Source organism: Copadichromis virginalis, linkage group LG1 (assembly GCF_057382275.1).
Source record: "Copadichromis virginalis isolate Kocher_CV1m ecotype Utaka linkage group LG1, C_Virginalis_male_GT1.1, whole genome shotgun sequence".
NCBI lineage: Eukaryota > Metazoa > Chordata > Actinopteri > Cichliformes > Cichlidae > Copadichromis > Copadichromis virginalis.
The window spans coordinates 20,946,915-20,966,528 of NC_140618.1; positions in this window are offsets into that span (position 1 = coordinate 20,946,915).

Consider the following 19,614-nt stretch of genomic DNA (forward strand, 5'->3'; position numbering starts at 1 on the left):
TTGTGTTCTCGAACATTGTGCATAAGCTGCACCTCACTGACAGTCCTCTTTCTGCACAAACAGAAAACACACACAGTCAACTCAAGGAAGAATTACAGGATCAGTTCATTATTTAAGCTAATTGTGCATTATTAATTTTCATTCCAAAGATGATATTTCACTGTAGAAAGTTTAAGAGTTTACCTCAGTGGTTTAGCCTCTGTGTGGATGCTCCAGAGGAGGATTACCAGAACCAACATTTCCAAGAACCTCAGTGAAAACATGTCGATTAACTGAAGCAAATTAAACTATTAGTTAGACGAGGTATTTTCTACGTATATTTTCAAAAATATATATGTATATTACAGCCATCTATTTAAAGACATATTCATTGGTCGTTCTTACCAGGTCTGGTGTCCTTCTATCCAAGAAATAGTGCGTCAGAGCTGGTAGTTAGAGGACTCTATCCGTCTGGGAAAGAAGTCAAACTTGTTGATCAGTCTTTCGTGTTAGGAAGGCGCTCTCCTTTATATACAGTGTAGCCCTCCCCTGGTCATCAATGAGCCATTTTCACTGTTGATGTTGATGTCACTTTTCCAGTGCATCAATGCGAACAGGCATCTGCATGACACCACCTCCACCACAATTCACTACTAACACATCTTTCAACACCTCTGTAAAGGGGCCTGCTTGTCACACTGGTTTTGAACATGCTCCATTTTCACCCTTCATCCCGAATCATTTTTGTTATGACATACAGGCTATGTGCATACACTTTAGCAAGCAAATCTCTTTATTGGTTAGTATATCTCTAACAGTATATGCCTCATGCAGCAGGACTGCAGTGAAAACATATACTCTCTAAAATGGCAATAACTGTCAAGCTTAATTTATTAGCAGTGCAACTTATTTTATGGTTCATCTCATGCAAGCTCTAAAGTTTGCAGAAAGGTGTAACTGCATCAGGCCGCAGACATAAAGCATTCAGTGTTGCCGATTAATATAATGTTAATATAATCTCTGAGCTCTCTGACGTGACGGATTGACTGAATACCTACAGATCTAGTTCTTCTGTTCTTTCAAGACTTGCTAGTAGCAATAGAACATGTTAAAAGTAGCTTGCATCAGCTAAGGAGATCATATATTTTCATCTTCATCAAGAGTATAGAACCACTGATTTTTTATTTATTTATTTATTTATTTATTTTTTGCATTTTATGTGAGAAACCCCCCCCATATCTGTAAAATTTATTTGTGAGAATTATGAGTTCTCAAAATGTTCTTTAATGAAAGAAATTTGTTGCAGATGCTTGTATAAAGCTGCTGTAGGAGTGTAGATTCTACAGTGGTTGCATATAAAGCTTTACTCATGATATCAAAGTGGACCGGACATTTGAAAAACATACAATTAACATCCTGTTAAATATGTAGCATCACACTTTGTGAGGTATGGGTTATGGATAACCTTGTCATGGTGTCACAAGCTGCATTAGGTAACCGTGAAAGATGTTTTCTAAATGTGGCAAAGGAATGGCAATGTCATGACTGACAGAATAGGTGTTGCAAAAGGACCTATAGCTTTCTGTCATTTAATTTTCCAGCAAAATTTAATCTATACAGGGTGTATTAACCAATCTGAACACTTTTAAATGATATTATTTTCTGGAGTGACAGGCTGCATTTCTTACAATTTAAAGGAATTCCTTTCCTTCAAAAAGCATTAATGATTAATTGACTTGTATAATGTGGCAATAGTGCCACATTCTAAAGCCGAAGGTTGGTTTGGTTGTATTACACTAGAATGATCAGAATTGCAATTGTAGCACATATTACTACAGCCTAATTAATAAAGTGTCAGATGTACTGCAAAGTCTCAAAGACTGACTAGAGACAAAACTGACATATCACAGAAATTAAAAAGTGAATTTACAACAGGCCAGTATACCTGGCTCAAGTACATGTTTTGCCATATACATCTCTGTCAGCTCTCTGCAACATGCTGTAAAACAGCACTAAGAACCACCTGTGCTTTCAACTGGGCTAGATTTTTTGCACACGTGTAGTATACTCAACCAAGCTTCCCCCATTACTTCATGTGGTCACAATGTGAGCCATCTAAGTTATGGTATGCTGCCAGGGTGCAAGAAGACGAGACAGGGATTGATGGGAAGAATTGCATGCAAATCATTAACTTGGGTCACCCCCATGTGACAAAGAAAGCAACATACATAAAATGACTCATCTCTTTGAACTACAGTATATTTAGCCATGTTGGCCGTAAATAGGCCTAACATTTTGGTTCTTAACAAACTTTCATTGAATTTTAAGAGGCTATATTTGTCATACCCTGAGTTCAGGTGGAAGTTGGTGATATTTAAGAAGGAAATACAATTAATTAAAATAACACAAGCCAGTGCACAGGGTATATTGATTTTTGATAGACCTAGCAGAGGGCAGATTCATTTCACTGGCCTCTATATTGTGTGTTTAAAGGTATGGAAGGACACCCAGGCCATATAAGCGCTCCCTGACTTCTATAAATGGACCTACTTTTTTCATGAAATGAGGTCACCTCACTCAACGATATCATGTAACGAAACAGGATATATTTAGATGCTTGACATCATCCCAGCTTTGCTTTTGAAGCCAAACAAATGCATAGAATGCATATTTTATTCATACCGATTGGATAACAATTTATAGCCTATGAAGTGGGCAGAGTCTAATGCTGCAATAAATCTTTCAGATACGTGTCCATCCAAGTCTTTCTGGAGCAGCTCAGCAGTTTATTTGCCAAACCAAATGTTTTTTCCCTTCATGAAGCAGGTTTGCAGGGATACGCCAGTCGTGTCAGTGCCATTTTATGTGGATTCCCCCACTCACATCAATCAATCACAGAGCTTTGCAATGTCCATTTGACTACTCAGCACAGGTGGTGGTGGTGTCAAATTAGTAGTCAGTATCTCCTAACCGACTGAACACACAGTATGGCCTACAAAGAAAGAGCCCACCTGGATCAGGTTGGCAGCAAACTGGTCAGTTTTTTTCCCCTGTTATTATCATTATCATTGATGTTTTTGTCACAGCAAGCAAAGTTATGATAAGTAGAAAATTTCACATTAGCTTATAACAATATATTTTGAAACAGTTTTAGTTGGCTGTACTATTCCATTTAATACAAATACTAAATCCGTGTGTATATGATTATGATAATCCAAACTCTACCTGGAAATGTTTTGGAAAGTCTTTGCGTTCAGCTTGAATTTAAATAAAGTTTAGAAGTTTATGCTTTGTGCACTAAACATCATGACGATTCAGGGTAATACCATGTTAATACCAAATTAAAATAACTGATTAAAAAAGATATTAATCAAAAGAAATTTAGATAGAAAAGGACAAACGACAAGAGGCACAGAAAGCAGAGTCTGATTCTGCTCAGTGATCATTTTTTGTAAGACTTTTATGTATCCAGAGGAAAGCTGATTCTGTTTTGCTTATGCTCTGCTGGTTATTCACACAGTAATACTTTCAAACCTGGGAGGTTTCCAAACAGTAGAACTTTATATAAAGCAGCTTCAGAGGAGTCGACTTCTTAACAATCACAGTACTTTTTTTTTTTTTTTTAAATTTCTGGGTATTATATGTGCAGTTTAACCTAAAGTAAAAAAATATTTAACCATTCAGTATTTTGTCTTGGATTTGTTGTTATTTAATATCAAAGCAGTATGCAAGTCGTGTCATAGTAGCCTCAGTTGCTGCAATGTTATTTTGGTTGTGAAAGTTACTATGAAAACAGTGGTTTCCTCACAGCTGCTCATTATAAGTTTAGATTTCTTCCACAAGAGGTCACTGTGATCCAGCAGTTCAGTCAGGCAGACCAAAATCCACTGTAATCCTCTTTAATTACATTATCAGAAGAGCTTTCTGTAACAGCTTTGATAACCAGTATTATCACCAAGTTTATAGTTTGTAGTTAAGTATGAGATTGAAAAAACAGTTTTTGATGCACAATATTTGAAAGCAGTGAAAGGGGTGATAAAAATATGAAAACAGGAGGGTTCAGTCTGATATTAACAAAGAAAAAAACAACAACAGCACAAATACCACAAAATAAGAAATGGCCCTAATGTAGTCAGCTGCAATTACCTTGTGAAAACACGCCTTACACTTCATTGCTTGTTTTCCAATTATCTAAAGTTTATATTAGTGTGACTTTCTCAACTTTTGGTAAAATACCTGCCCAACCTTCATTGGCATTTTGTGCAGAATTTACATGAAATTAATTTCTCTGAGTTTATTGATAAGCCTGTCTAATAACATGCAAAACCGACAGTTTTGTTTAATCTAACCAATAAAATGCTTTTATCAGCCTTTTCATCTTAAATACACAAACAGGTCCTTCTGGGACATGATGAGGGAAATGAGGCAGGTGAGAAAAACGAGATAAATTTCAGAAGAGACTGTCATGTGGGTTAAGCAGAGTGTGCTGCTGTGTGTACTGTGTATATCAGCAATGTTGTCTGTGGTAAAAAGGTGCAAAGAATTTAAAGCACAAAACATTGTTATTCCCACCCACTATGAGTCCAAAAGAAAGAAGCCTCCTGCTGGGATTACCTGGTTGTTTCCAACAATTTGTTGTCTGAACATTCGTCGGTATGAGACGATTGTGGAAGTGAGAATGTATTAGAAACTCTGTGTAAAGTGCATAAATATATGAGTGATTTCACAGCGCCACAGTGTGTATTTTATTATATGCGCCCTTGTTGGTCTCACTTTGTTTCCCCGTACACACTCCTTTGGGCTTCTTACATTTTGTGCTACATAGTGCTTCCTGTAGCTTTGTTTTCACAGCATACATTGTGGAAACTGCTTGCATTAAAATTTATGTTTGTACCTTAAAATTTATTTTCTTTCCTTAGTAGTTTAGTGGAAAAAGGGACAAATTGCATCATAACAGCAAGATGCACCACTTTTCTTGTTAAGACTATGAAGGTTTCTAGTGTAAATTCAGTATGAACGTGCAATTACATAAAAACGCCTCTTCTGTGAGTTACAGGTGACCAATAACACTAATGCATCTTTTTGTCAGCGAGGCTGTGAATACATGAAGACAGCTCCACTTCCACATAAAAGGAAAAACAATATTTAAGTTACTGAATCATCTACTTTAAAAGATTATACAAATCAATAAAAAAATAACCTTCCATACCAAATAGAAACTGTTGGCTACAGAGCAGGTAAATTCACTTTGGTTTAGATTTAAATATATATTTACTGGTCTGACAGCCCACCACTTCTCCACCAAGCTGATTCATATTTCAGCTTGGAGCCATGCCACCTACATGTGACCTTGATAATGATAATGTATACTGACTCAAACTGAGTCACTGCTGTGCAAGCAAAATGTCAGAGTTGGCTCACTAACCCACTTTCCCTGCTGTGTGAGATAAGGAGGCGTTGGAGCTTCTGAACTCCACTTGGACACTGCTTGGAAAAACTGCCTTTGGAGCAGGTGGCCAGGGGGCCAAAACAGAGCCACCAAAGGGTCAGGAAGACTTTTAAAAGCAGAAATTGCAGAGAACTTCAGTATTATTAAATAAAATGCACTACTATACCTTCATTTCCACAGAGGATGCCAGTGTTACTACACAGGGGGTCTCAGCTTCTCATCTCCACTGTGACGCATACGTTTTAATAGACCTGTAATGACAACTATTGAGTGTGTAAAAAATAGATATTGTTAAAATATGATCACCTGTTTTGTAAGTGAGCGGCTCATTGAATTTGAACATTGCCTTCATCGGTGTGGCTTGCTTGAGATCAAATTTGTCCGTTTGTGGCTCATGAGCTAAAATAAGTTTGACACTCCTGCTGTAGAGCCTGCAGCTATCCACGGGATGAGGTACTGCTTCATGCGTATTATTATTAACCACATACTGTATGCTGGTGTTTATGAATTTCATTTTTATTTTGATCAACTGAGCAGAAGTATGCTGTCAAAGCCACTGAGCTGATCATTAACTGGAACGGTTCAGAATGATTCAGCATTTACTGAATCACCTAGAAGAGTCACTCCTTTCTAGTTTTAAACTGTTTCTAATAAAAAGAAGCTTAATTTTGCTCTATACGACTCTACTGTCCTATCAAACTATTAATAGGCTACTACCTAAGACATAAACTGTGATATTAAGCCATCCCAGGGAAGAAAAAGGCAAAGAAAATGTAGTAATTTTATTTCAATTAGCCTACTCACTCACCCATAGTTATAATCACTGCTGCTGTTATAGTAAGATCATTTATCTGGGGTTAACGCTGACCTCTAATTGAGTTGGAATCTGGGAAACGTCGCCATAGTGTTGCTGATACTAGCTAATATTATTCATCTCTTATTGCAGTCAGTGCTATGCTGCTCTCCACCTGATCTGCAAGCTCTGCCGATGAGCTCTCATTACTTTGAGTGAAGAAACTCTGTGCATCAGTACACACAGGCTAGCCAGGAGGAAGGTTATTATGTAAAAGAGACACATTAGGAGAATTATATGACAACCACAGGGACTGTATATAAAAGATGGATGTTGATTCCAGTTTGAGAAATGGAGGTCGGGGGATCCTCTGGTTCAAAAAAGTATAGAAGTAAATGTGAAACTGGGACCCCACTAAACAGCTGATGAATTTATAAACTCAACTGTTGGTTTCAAGTTATACCAAATTCAACATGATATTCAATTTGTAAATTATGTAAATTATTAATAATTACCCCAATATCTAATGAACACTCTAAACACCTAAATTTTATAAAAAGTCAATTATACATTTTAATTTAACCTCCTAAGACCCGAACTCTCTCATGGCATGCATTTTTAATTTCTCTTTGCTATTTGGGCTGATTGGGACCTGATGAATGTAAAAACAAAGAATTACCTGTTTTTTGGGGGGTGTTTTGTTCCTGATTTTCATTTCTGAGAAAAATGAGATCCACATCAGAGGACATTCTTTTTAAATTTCGATAGAACAGTGGCAGCATAATGTCCTCGTAAGTGGATCTCAAGCCCTTGTAGAGCAAAACTTTGTATTTTGGTCTAGACAACCAATCACTTATTTCATATTAATTTCTTTCTAATTATCCTTTTTGCGTCCTTTTGTTCATTTGGCTCATCCACACTGCTCTCTCCTATCTCACCTCCACCTCATCTGAAGCCTCATCTTCTGAATTGAAGTCAGGATTTTAACATATAAAAACATCCATAAACATGGTTAATTATTACTGATAGTGTCGCACTTGTCCTCTGATAAACAGCTTGATTACATATTTGCTAATTGCTGAAGCCTGACAATGTTAGATCCACTGCAGTAAAAGTTTCATTTACATCTGGCTAACAGTAGCAAAAAAGCAGCTCTTGTTAACACAAAAGTTCACGGTATCCTCAATTATTTACTCAGTGTCATTGTCATTGGAAAATTAAACTATTGTGATTTATTTAATGACACATTTTTTTTAAATTACTTCTGATGTAGACTTTATTATTTCTCCATCCATTTTCTTCTGCTTGTCCAATTCAGGGTTGCAGGCTGGACCTATCCCAGCCACCTTGGGGAGAGAGGCTGGGTGCACCCTGGACAGGTTACCAGTCTGTTGTAGGACTAACAGAGAAAGACAGACAGCCATGCACATTCACATTAACACACTCACATGTTGTTATTATTCAGGCAGTTTAAAATAGTGTGTACAGCCTCTGTCATGGGGAACTACATAACAGCAGGGGTAAAGTTGCAAACAGCAGGGGTTGATTAGAGTCAAAAAAGAGGATAAAGCAGGGTGGGCTTCAGGGTGTCAGCTCCATCCCTCAAGCATTAGTTTCTTTATTATTACCCAGAGGGAGGAAAAAGCAACATATGACTACCTACCAGAGTCTATCTATGCATGCAGTGCTTTGTCAGTCAGATCCTTTTCTCACTTTTCGCATCCAGTTAAAAACAAACAAACAAACAAAAAAATCAAGCAACTAAAACTTATAAACTTAGGTCTTTCTAAAGCCAAGGAGGAAAAATGAAGAGGTTGGGTTGCTGATAGGATTGCTAATAGCGGTTGAGAAATGGCTCAGGTAATGTGCCTAATGTAAACATATACTAATTTCACAATGCCGTGAACTGAAATTAGATCAGAATATATGTTTTCCTTTTTGCACCTGTGTGGTAATTTTTACCACCTCCCATATTTTCATTTTTTTACAAGTATGAAACAAACAGTGGATTTGGACATTTCTGACACTCTTTCTGTGTTAAAACAAATAAAAGGTCTCTCAGGAAAAATCCGAAATGCTTGTTTTTGTCTCCGCTGGTTGCAAAGAAGTTTCGGTGTCTGACTGACAGCAGCTGGCAGGTTGCCAGAGTATTACACACTGAAAAATAAGAGACCAAAATAAACAACAAAGCAAACGAGTAAAAACAAACATGCAAAGTTAACTGTTGTTTGTGGCATTGAACAGAAAGGGGCCACAGCAGCATCTAACATGTGAGTGACATTCACACGCTGTTTAATGCGCTGCAGCTGAGCAGCAAATTAGCTGTCTGGCCTTGAAATGTTGAAGTCTAAAAATATTTTGTTGTTGTTTATTGCCATAAATGTGCGCTATGTAAAATAACAGCTTACCTCCTTCACATTTACAAGTAGCGGTAAAAACACCCACACACCCACACACACACACACACACACACACACACACACACACACACACACACACACACACACACACGCGCGCACGCACATCCTCATCTTCATTTTTTAATTTTTAATCTCCTCCTTGTCATGGTAGAGGCGGTCTGGGGGCCTTTTCTAGGGTTGAGCGGATCGATCCAAATGTGGATAGTATTGATACCAGCGCTGGTATTGGATACTAGTGGACTGGATCTAGAGTGATTGAACTGATATTTTGTTTATCTCATCCTCTAAGCTTACCCCCTCTAAGTTCAGTGCATTGTTCACATTCATCAGAAAGTAGACATGTCTGTGCAAACAAAACTCCTCTCATGCAGGACCACTTTGCTCCGCTCCCTCCTCGGTGCTGTGTTGTGTCTAGTTGACCTGTGATCGAGTGACTCAGCAGCACTGAGTAGTGACATGCTCCAATGAGTCAGAAAGTGTAGCATTGTGTAGAAGTACTCAATAGGTTTAAATGAAGTAACTGCAAACAGTGATGAGTGCTGGAAGGAAATTCTTTGCTGTGGCAAAATCATCGACTTGTATAAAGACATGAAAGAGCGTTGTCCCGGAACAAGCAGGAAATGAAATGAAGAGAGGAGGAAGTGAATCCCTCAGACAGACACACACCCTCAACACAGAGACGGAGGTCACAGTCCTTTCAGAGAGGCAATGAATATCCAGGAAGCTGACATAGTAGTGAAAGTAATGTTTAATAACTGATGTTGGTTCTTCAGCTTTAGTTCATTTGAATGTGTTATTGGTCATCATAGTTGTGGTCGTTGAATACGTTCAGATTTGGAAAACTGATGATGATTCATCTCATAAATCATCTCACACACTATCCCCTACATAAGCTGCCTTTGTAAGTTAAAAGTATTGGTATTGGCAATAGTGGCTCTATATTTTGTTGCTATTGGATTGATACCAAAAACGGCAGTATCACACACTGCTAGCCTTTTCCTTTCTCTCTCTCCTCTCACTCAGGTGGAGTTGTGGGCTGGCTCTTCTCTCTGGGCACACCTGATGGGGGAAGCTCTGTTTTTTCCAGGCTTCAGTCGTCACACTTGTTTCTCATCTCTTCACCAATGAGCAGTACTTAAAGACCGGCTTGTGCCTCCACTTGCTGCCAGATTGGCGTTGCCTCAGCGGGGTGACGCCTCCTGTGAAAGGACAGCTGGAATTTCCTCTTTGCCATTTTTGTGTTGCTGTGGACTTTCCTGAACTCAACTCTTGCCACTCAGACCTTTCCCCACAAACCTGCCACAAAAGGAATTCTCACAGTCCGCTTACCTGCAAACTCTCCCCCGACTCCTCTGCCTTTCAGTGATCCCTCCACAGTGTGTTGATAAAGGTAATCAAGTAAACTTTCAGCTCCACTTTTCTTCAGAAATAAGGAATCATTCTGGTGCACTCACCTTTGGCTGAATCTTACTCTTGTTTCAGTGTTTTTAGTGCATCCCCACTGTTTTCCTGTAACCAAGACACTTACCTGCACAATTATCTGCAGCCTTTCCCAACGTTTTTAACTTCCAAGTTCCTGTAAATAAACCTTTTAAAGCTGGTACAGTCAACGTATTAAATGCACAAAAATAACAACAAAGGAAAAGAAAACTAAGGAAAAATTACTGAGGCTTTGCTTAAAATGAAAAACAATGTTCTAGCATTCATTGCCCAAAAAGAGAAAATGCATATTTTAGTAAGTTAGTATATTTAATGTTTGAAAATAATTTGGGGTGTGATTTTGTATTTCCACATTGAATATGAATTTTGCCTGTAAAAATTCTGTTCAAATTTGCACTCAGACACAATGAGTCAGACACTTACTATGTGTAATACAGCTGATTCCATTTTTTTTTTTTACATGTTTATCGTTGGATAATTCACACACCAACTATCATGTTGAATTGTTTGATTTGTGAGTTCCAATTTTAGCAGTGTTGTCTGACAATGTTTGGTGGGCACGCTCTTCTGTTTACTCTTCTAAACCGAACAAAGCTGAAAACAGATGCACGCTCGTGTGTGATTCAATTGAACGTTTATGAATTTTAAAGTGCACACATTTGATACTCTGAGCGCATTTCCTCTTTAAATAAACAGAGTTTTCCCACAAACGGCGTGTGGAGCACACCTCACTTGTAAATATTTGAGTCAGTGCTTCAGAAAAATTACCCAAATTTGGTATGAACAAAATTTCCCTGTTTGATGTCTTGGGAGGGGGGCAGGGGGGTGAAGTTGCAGAATGAGAACCTGACAGATCTTTTTCAATGGGAGAGGAAAATTCTTCTTTCCAGCCAATGAATATTTAATGCAGAGAAAGGTTTCTTAATAAAATACTGTGCAGGCCAGTCAAAGACATGTTGGGCCAAGAGTGTCTTGGGGGAGCTTCTGTTGCTGTGAAAGGCAAATATCAGCCTGTGAATACTAAAAGGGACAATAACAAAGCAGGGAAAGACAGGGAGAAAAAAGAGTGAGGGGAGACTCTTGTGCATTTTTATGTGTAAAGCCTGAAGTCTAATCAGTTCTGAAAGAGGATAAATTTGCTTATTTTAAGTAAATATTAATTTCTGATGACTCATAATGTATAGCTCAAAAGGTTCTCATTCAGCTGTCGTGTAATACAATATGTGATGAAAAACAAGTATGGCTAGCAGCTTGGGCTGAGCTACAGTTTTAAAGATATGTGAACGGACACTGAAACACACTAAGGGCACTTTACTGGAGATAAATAACAGTCTTAGAGTTCAGCAAAGGTTTGGGAGGCCGAAGTCACACGATCGCTGTGGATATGACACAATGCCACACTACAGATTGGAAAAACAAAACCAACCAACAAACAAAACCAAAATAAAACCCTGGCACTACCCACTGCAACTCAAGATGTAAAAATCATAGTGGTTGTAAAAACCTGAAGACAATTAATATGACTTGTTTTGATTCTGTGTATAAATGTATAATACCCAGTCTTCTGAAAAGCCAAGCACAGTCTTACTGCTTCTATAGGAATTAAGACGGTAAATAGTAGCCAGGTGCTGATAATCAAATGCATTTGATTAATTACTTATCAGAAACAGAAGTTCAGGTAGCTTGCTGGTCTGGAGCTTTCAGATATGTGTAAACAGAATGCCACAATCTTCCCAGGAGTGGATGTATCGGCACACCCAATTCACCCAATGTCAGACCACGAATTGCTTGAGAAACTGTAACCCCCCCCCCCAAAAAAAACCACAACCCAAAAACCAAAAAACAACCCAAGAGCTACATTCCAGACTATGCAGGGCTCAGCACTAGAAAAGGACAGATTATTGTTTGGAAGAATTTCCTGGAGAGACCTTTTCTCCAAAAAAGAAAATTGCTGCACATCTTAGGTTTGCAAAGCTGTATTCGAACAAACCACAAGAGTTCAGGAGCAATGTCTTTTTGACAGAGGAGATGAATGCCTCGTTCGTTGGTGAAAACGAAACACAGCATATGAACACAAACAACTCACAATAACAGTCAACCATGGAGGTCGAGGGGTGATGATTTGGGCTTGTTTTGCAGCCACATCACTTGAGCAGTTTGCAGTTATTGCGAGTCACTGTGAGACATCTATCCAATAACTAAAGCTTTGCCCAAACTGAGTCATGCAACAGAACATTGATCCCAAGCACAGCAGCTATAGAACCTAGGTGGTGCAATAGCCCAGTCAAAGTCCAGATCTCAACCTCAGGAATATGATTTAGTGGGAACTTTAAGAGAGCTGTACATAAAGGTGTGCCTGCAAACTTCAATGAGTTGATACAGAAACTGAATACTCCAAGTTGTGGCTCCTAAAGGTGGCTCCACAAGCTACTCTATCATGGGATGTACTTTGCTTTTCACAGGACTGCATAGAATCCTGTAATAACTTATTTTATTTACTCCAACCCGACTATGTGATTAAAAAAACTAAATGAAGGAAAATCTGATTATCACAGTCACTGGCTTTTCAGCTTTAATGCGTGACTGGTACAGAGAAGCTATGCATGAAAAGCAGATTGCTTAGGAAGTTGAGTGCTTTGTTGTGCAGTGGGTGCCCTAAGTGCTCAGCGGAAGCTGACTGAATAATTTTTATGCTCCATGTTAAAACTGCCTTCAAGCTGTCACAGACAGACAGCAGGTCAAATCAGGGGTAAAAAGGTCATAGACTGCCTGATGTCTGCTGTGCTTTGGCATTATTTATGATAATTTATTTATATTTATAATGTAGCAATGCATGCCTGCGGACTTGTTTTCATACCGTGACTTTCCAGAGTGTGTTGAGGGGTAAATAAACAGGTTCCAATAGACCTGATGATTAGCCTTAAATTGAGATATGTTGAGCGTTAATTAAAGGAGATGCATTTTCCTAATTGAACATACAGAGATGTATTTTCACATGTGACATATAATCAGAGACACCAAACATACACACTATGTCTTGAATTGTGTTACATTAATTTATTTCAGAGTGCTAATGGCATTTGAAGTTCAAGGTTAATGGTGAAACGTGAATGGCTATTCTATCATGTAAGCTTCATTTAATGGCGTGACACTAATGGCTTTCACCTCTCAACAACTTACCAAAGACAAATAAAGAAAGCATTCTTTCCGTGTGCTTTTTTAAAAAGCTTTATCAAAGTTGCCAAGTACAAAACAAAGTTAAACCATTTCACAAAGTAACAAGAGGGCAAAATAGGAGAGAAAGCATAAAAACACAATAAAACAATTAATTTGCTGAGTTTGATTAAAGAATTTGAGACAACAATAGGAGGGGAGGGAGCGTGCAATCAAGAATCAAGGATAAAAAAAAAAAGTAAAACCCCTTAAAATGACAAGATTAAAACTGGTGGTCAAATCCACCTTTAAACTTAGGTGTAGAAGAAAGGCTGTAATTGTCTCTTCTTTGGGTTTGTTTAGTTCTGCTTTAGTCAGAGCAAAGCGAGCTAGCACACACAAGATGAGATGCATGGATATATAACCTTTTAAAGGTCTGTGAAGGGCAGACGAGAGCATGTTTAACCACGGATTTCTGTAAAGCAGAGCATTTTTTCTTTTGCTTTGGCATTTGAAGAAAAATCTGAATCATTTTTGAAGCTGTAAACTATGCACTACATTTAGTGCATACATCTGTTTTTCATCTCCAAACAACTTGTTTCATCCTTGTTTAGCTGACAAATAACAAAGTGAAGCATAGTTTATGGGCTTTCCTTTGAAAAAACAATACATTATGACTGCCAAGTTCACTCAGCAACCTCATAAAAACACCACCATGCAAAAGTCTTTTTTTTTTTTTACCTTATTATGTAAATGTAGGAGATATTTGCTCAGGCATTGTTTATACTACAACAAACCATAGTGGATGAGTGTTGAGAAATGATATTATTACAGATCCTGTCTCGAGTGTATTTGTTTTAAAAAATGAAGGTGTGCATATTTTTTTGTATTAGAAAATACTGAGCTCTTTGAAAAACAAATGTCAGAGAGAAAATTGCACGATTGATTTATAATGTTTTCTAAGTAACTATATGAAAGGTAGCTGGCATTTTCTGAAAACATTTATAATTTTGTGCTGTATTCAAAGGCCCTTGCAATGCTGAATCTTCAGCTCTTCACTTATTAAAAGGTCAAAAATGTATATTCCCTATTTAGTTTTTCTTAGATATTCTTTTTTTTCCCTCGATTCTTCTATTCATGCCAGATTGGACTCTCCATTTGGACAAATAAATGAGAAAAATACAAGTGTCGCTAACTATAAAGTGTCACAAAAAGAAAGCAAAACTACAATATTACAACATATAATTATTTCACATATAGTATGTCACAGTTATCAGTAAGGATGTGCACTAATTCTTTAATCAACTAAACGTGAAAAAAAAATTAGACTAACAGCTTACTCTAGAACTAAGAAACACTCAGATATTAAGTCAAATTTGAGAACCATTTAAAGAAAAAAATGTGAAAAACTGATGACAACGAGTTTTAAACCAGTAATTACGTTCATTAATGATATGTTCATGCCGCTTAACTGTGCAGCACTTGGCATCGTGCATTATCAACATTACACGTCATACTCCAGACAGTGAAGAAGAGAAAACCGATGTTAAATATTTAATTAAATTAAATTTAGTTCAATTCAATTTTTTTATAGAGCACCAAATCACAACAACAGTCACATCAAGGCGTTTTACATTGTAAGGTAGACCCTACAATAATACATATAGAGAAAAACCCAACAATCATATGACCCCCTATGAGCAAGCACTTTGGCGACAGTGGGAAGGAAACCGTGACCGGCAGATGATATCTTGATTTTTGTAACTTGCCACATTGCGCCATGACTGTCACAATTGACGATTGTGCCGGGTTTTACTGCCATTTGATATGATATTGATAACGATAATCTTGCAGAGAAGCTCAGAGACAAACTTGTACACAGAGAGAGATGTTGCAACTGTTTTGAAAACTTAGGTTTATGGAAAGAACTTTGCAAACCAACACTCAGCAAAGTCTTTCCTTCTGGTTTTGACTTCTTCTCCTCCTTATCAGGGTGTATGACGCAAATTGTCCGAGTGGCGAGACCTATTGTTTCAGGGAATGCTGCAGCGGCTTCTTGCACCTTAATGGGGTGTACATATGACTGCATCTGTGTGATAATGGCACGACAGTGAGCGAAGCAACCACTGTGGAGGGTATATTGGCACCTTAAGCACAGAAGCTCAGACTTCCCTCTCTTCACCTCTGCCTTTCCCAGACCAGCCGATAGATGTAATCTCTCCAGTGTGTCCCAGGTCTACGCCAGGGCCTCCTCCTGGACATGCCTGACCAGAACACCTTACCTAAGTGACGACAGCATTAGCCATCTTCTTTTGATGTGAAGAAGTAGCGACTCTACTCTGAAACCCTCCTAAATGATTACACTCCTCAACCTATCGCTAAGGTAGAGCTCATCCACCTTTCGGATAAAGCTATTTTCCACTGCTTGTATCAACAATCTCAATCTAATAGAGTTAACAAAAAGATGAAGCCAAAATGAACAGGTTTTCTCAACAACAACCAGTATTGGGCATAAATTAAAATTTTAACAATTACATAAACGTCTGGTAAGTCCGGTACCGACCAGTGACAACAGCAACTATTAGTCAGCTAGTCACACACATCCCTAGTTATCAGTACTACCATATCATGACACCACAGTTTTGAAGGGTTATGTTTGTGTTTATATTTACACATACTATAAATTATAAATTTATATTGGAATGCTTTTTGAATTCCTTGTAGTGGATCTGCCCAGAATTCTGATTAGATGCTTGAATCACCTCAGTTGGTTCCCTTCAGCATGAAAGAGCAGTGGCTCAACTCCGAGCTCCCTCCAGATGTCCACAGCTGAGCCCAACCACCCCACGAAGGACAGCTTGTATCCTCAATCTCATTTGTTTGTTTTTCACCCAGAGTTTGTGACCATAGGTAAGGGTTGGAACGTAGACAAACTGGTAAATTGAAAGCTTCTTCTTCCAGTTCTGTGCTCTCGTCATGACAGTGACACGCCACACCAATCTGCAGGTCAGTGCTTATCCACGAGAGACTGAAGTGTTTCTCTAAACTGGCAAAAGTGAAGCTGAAATAAGAGTGATCAGGGGTTATTTGATGCTGTTTTTTGAGAGCCTTGCAGAAGAAGAGGCTGGATTTGCTGTACTGCTCTAAAAGGTAGTGATTCCCAACCAGCAGACGTGAGCAGTTGACAGAGATGAGTGCTGCGGCTGAAAGAAATTGCAGACCTGTCAACTAGAATAAACCACAGAGCTTGCTGGCAAACTGTCCCTAACAGTACAAGTAAAGAAGCTGCTCTGTGCATGACAATTACATCATTGGATGGAAATGCAAAATGTCCCTTCTTTTCTGTATGATGCAAAACAATGATTCAGTAATGTGTTTTCTGTGTCTCTTTTCTCCAAAAAATCAAGACTTACACTGTAAGAAATTTTCCTGTTTGTTCACAGGCAAGTGGTGGTGATAGATTTGCCAGGTTTAAACTTCTTTTACAGTCTCAGATTTTCATAACAACACTGTCTATAAAAATGTCACAGTGTTTTTGTTATTCCTAATATACTCCTTTCCCTACTGCTTGGTAAGCTCTTATTCTGTTATTTTAGTGCACTTTGCTCTTTATTCCTGTAAGTTGTTCTAGAATACTTTTGATCGACACTGTTTTGCCAAAAGTATTCACTCACCCACCCAAATCAATGAATTCAGGTGTTCCAGTGACTTCCATGGCCACAGGTGTATGAAATCAGTCACATAGTCATGCAGACTGCTTCTACAGACATTTGAGGAAGAATGGGTCACTCTCAGGAGCTCACTGAATGTCAGCATGATATCATGATAGGATGCCACTAATGCAACAAGCCCATTAGAGAAATTTCCTTGCTGCTAAATATTCCACACTCAGTTGTTAGTGGTTTTATAACAAAGTGGAACCAATTGGGAACAACAGCAACTCAGCCATGAAGTGGTAGGTCACAAAAAATCAGAGTCAAGGGATGCTGAGTAACATAGTGTGCAGAGGTCACCAACGTTCTGCTGAGTCAATTGCTACAGATCTCTAAACTTCATGTGGCCTTCAGATTAACTCAGGAACAATGCATACAGAGCTTCATGGAGTGAGTTTTCATTGCTGAGCAGCTACATCCAAGCTCTACATCACGAAGCACAATACAAAGTGCCAGATACAGTGGTGTAAAGCATCCGCCACTTTACTCTAGAGTAGTGGAGACATAATAGTGGTTGCCAGGAGAACAATACTTGTCTGACTGCAAATTGACACTTGTAAAGTTTGGCGGAGGGGATTATGGTGTAGGGTTGTTTTTCAGGAGTTGGGCTCAGCCTCGTAGTTCCAGTAAAATAAATTCTTAATGTTCAGCCCCAACTTTGTGGGAACAATTTGGGTATGGCCATTTCCTGTTCCAACATGACTACACATCACTACACAAAGCAAGGTCAATAAGAACATGGGTGAGTGAGTTTGGTGTAAAAACTTGACTGACCTGCACAGAGTCCTGACCTCAACCCAACAGAACATGTTGAGTTAGAGCGAAGATTGTGTGCCAGGCCTTCTCATCCAACCTTAGTATCTGACCTCACAAATACACTTCTGGATGAATGGTCAGAAATTTCCCGTAAGCATATGCCTAAAGCTTGTGGAAAGAAGAGCTGAAGCTGTTATAGCTACAAAGGGTGGATCAAAACCCTATGGATTAAGAATGGGACCACTCAAGTCAATGACATCAAGAAACACAATTTATTAATGTTCAATTTATTAATGTCCACTCATGTCACATATGTAACGCCAACCTTAAAATCAATACTGTGGACATTTTGCATGCAGAATGTGCTGCACAAAGGGTTGGAAAGCATTCGCACAAGAAATCAAGGTTGGGCATACAGAGGTTGGAATTTACCATCCTGATGATGCTTCCAGGATTGGACTTGGCAAAATAGCAAGAATAGTCATAAGGATGTTTCACAATCCTACATGCTCTGGTTCTGCTCTGCTGGCACGTAAGTCCTGCAGAATGGGGAGCATAGAGCCAATGGTACGTGCAGCTGAGCTGTCTGAGCTGGTTAAGCCATTGCATCTTCTTTTCCCGCTAGGATGTGTGTGTGTGTGCGCGTGTGTGTGTGTACTAAGTCAGCCTCTTTGATGTGGTCTCTCAGGTATACCTGAAGTTCGTTACCTTCTCCACCAATGTCCTGTTCCTTCTCTGGGGTGTGTACCTTCCCTGCTGCTTCTTGTAAAGTCACAACTATATCTTTGTTTGTTGTTGCCTTTTCCCCCTCCCCTGATGATCAGTGAGAAGTTAAGATCTGTCACACTTTCTGTCTTTTGAAAACATGCACTATCACAGCAGCTTGAGATGAAATGTGGGGTTTAGTAGGGATTCTGGGGAAGAAGGTGGCATGTGTTGTATATTGTGCATATAGTGCATATGTATAGGTTATTTTCTTCATATTGAATTTGTCTGTTTGAGGAAAAATATTATACATGTGACATTAGCATATTGTTGGTATGTAAAGGAAAAATAGTTTATCACTTTATCTAAGCTGAGAGGAAAATAATGTGTTAATGTGTTTAATAATTTTTATGGCCTTTAAGACCTAAACCAACATTTCAAATAATGCTGAAAGGATGGTTTATATTTTGGCTTTCTATTTATTTTCTATTACTCTAACTCCAACAAGGTTTGGACAGCGAAATATAAAAGAGAAAAAAGTGTAATGATTTGCAAACTTCATAAATCCAGATTTTATTCACAATGGAACAAAAAGGTTTAATTTTAAGAAAGACAATTAGGTCATTTGAATGTGATGGGAGCAAAACATTTTTTTAAAATCGAGATGTGTTGCTGTCCATAAACATCTGGGAACTGAGGAGCCCAGATGTTGCTGAATGCTGTCCCATTCTTGTCTGATAAAGGATTTTTGCTGTCCTGGATCTTTTTTGTTTCATTTTTTGTTTCATGCTAAGTGATGTAAATTGGTTAAAGGTCTGGATTGCAGTCAGGTGAGCCTCTGCCCAGCTTTAATTCTAAGAAACTCTGCTTCTCTGAGATGCTCTTTTTATACTCAGTCATGTTACTGATCTTCTACAAATTAACCTAATAAGTTGACAAATGTTCCTCCAGCTAAACTTTTTTAATATTTGCTGCTACCATCAATTCCAAAATAACTTCTTTTCTGTGCATTTTCTCTTTTTAAAAACTGATATGCTTTCTATGTTGTATTGTGAATAAAATATGGGTTCATTAAACACAGAGGGATTTGTGAACAAGGAAAACACTGAACCTCTTACTGTACGAAAATACCATCAAGTTTTATTTAAATGACAGCAACATCAGTGACTAAGTGTTCATTTGTCTTCTGTTACAGTGATGTTTGTT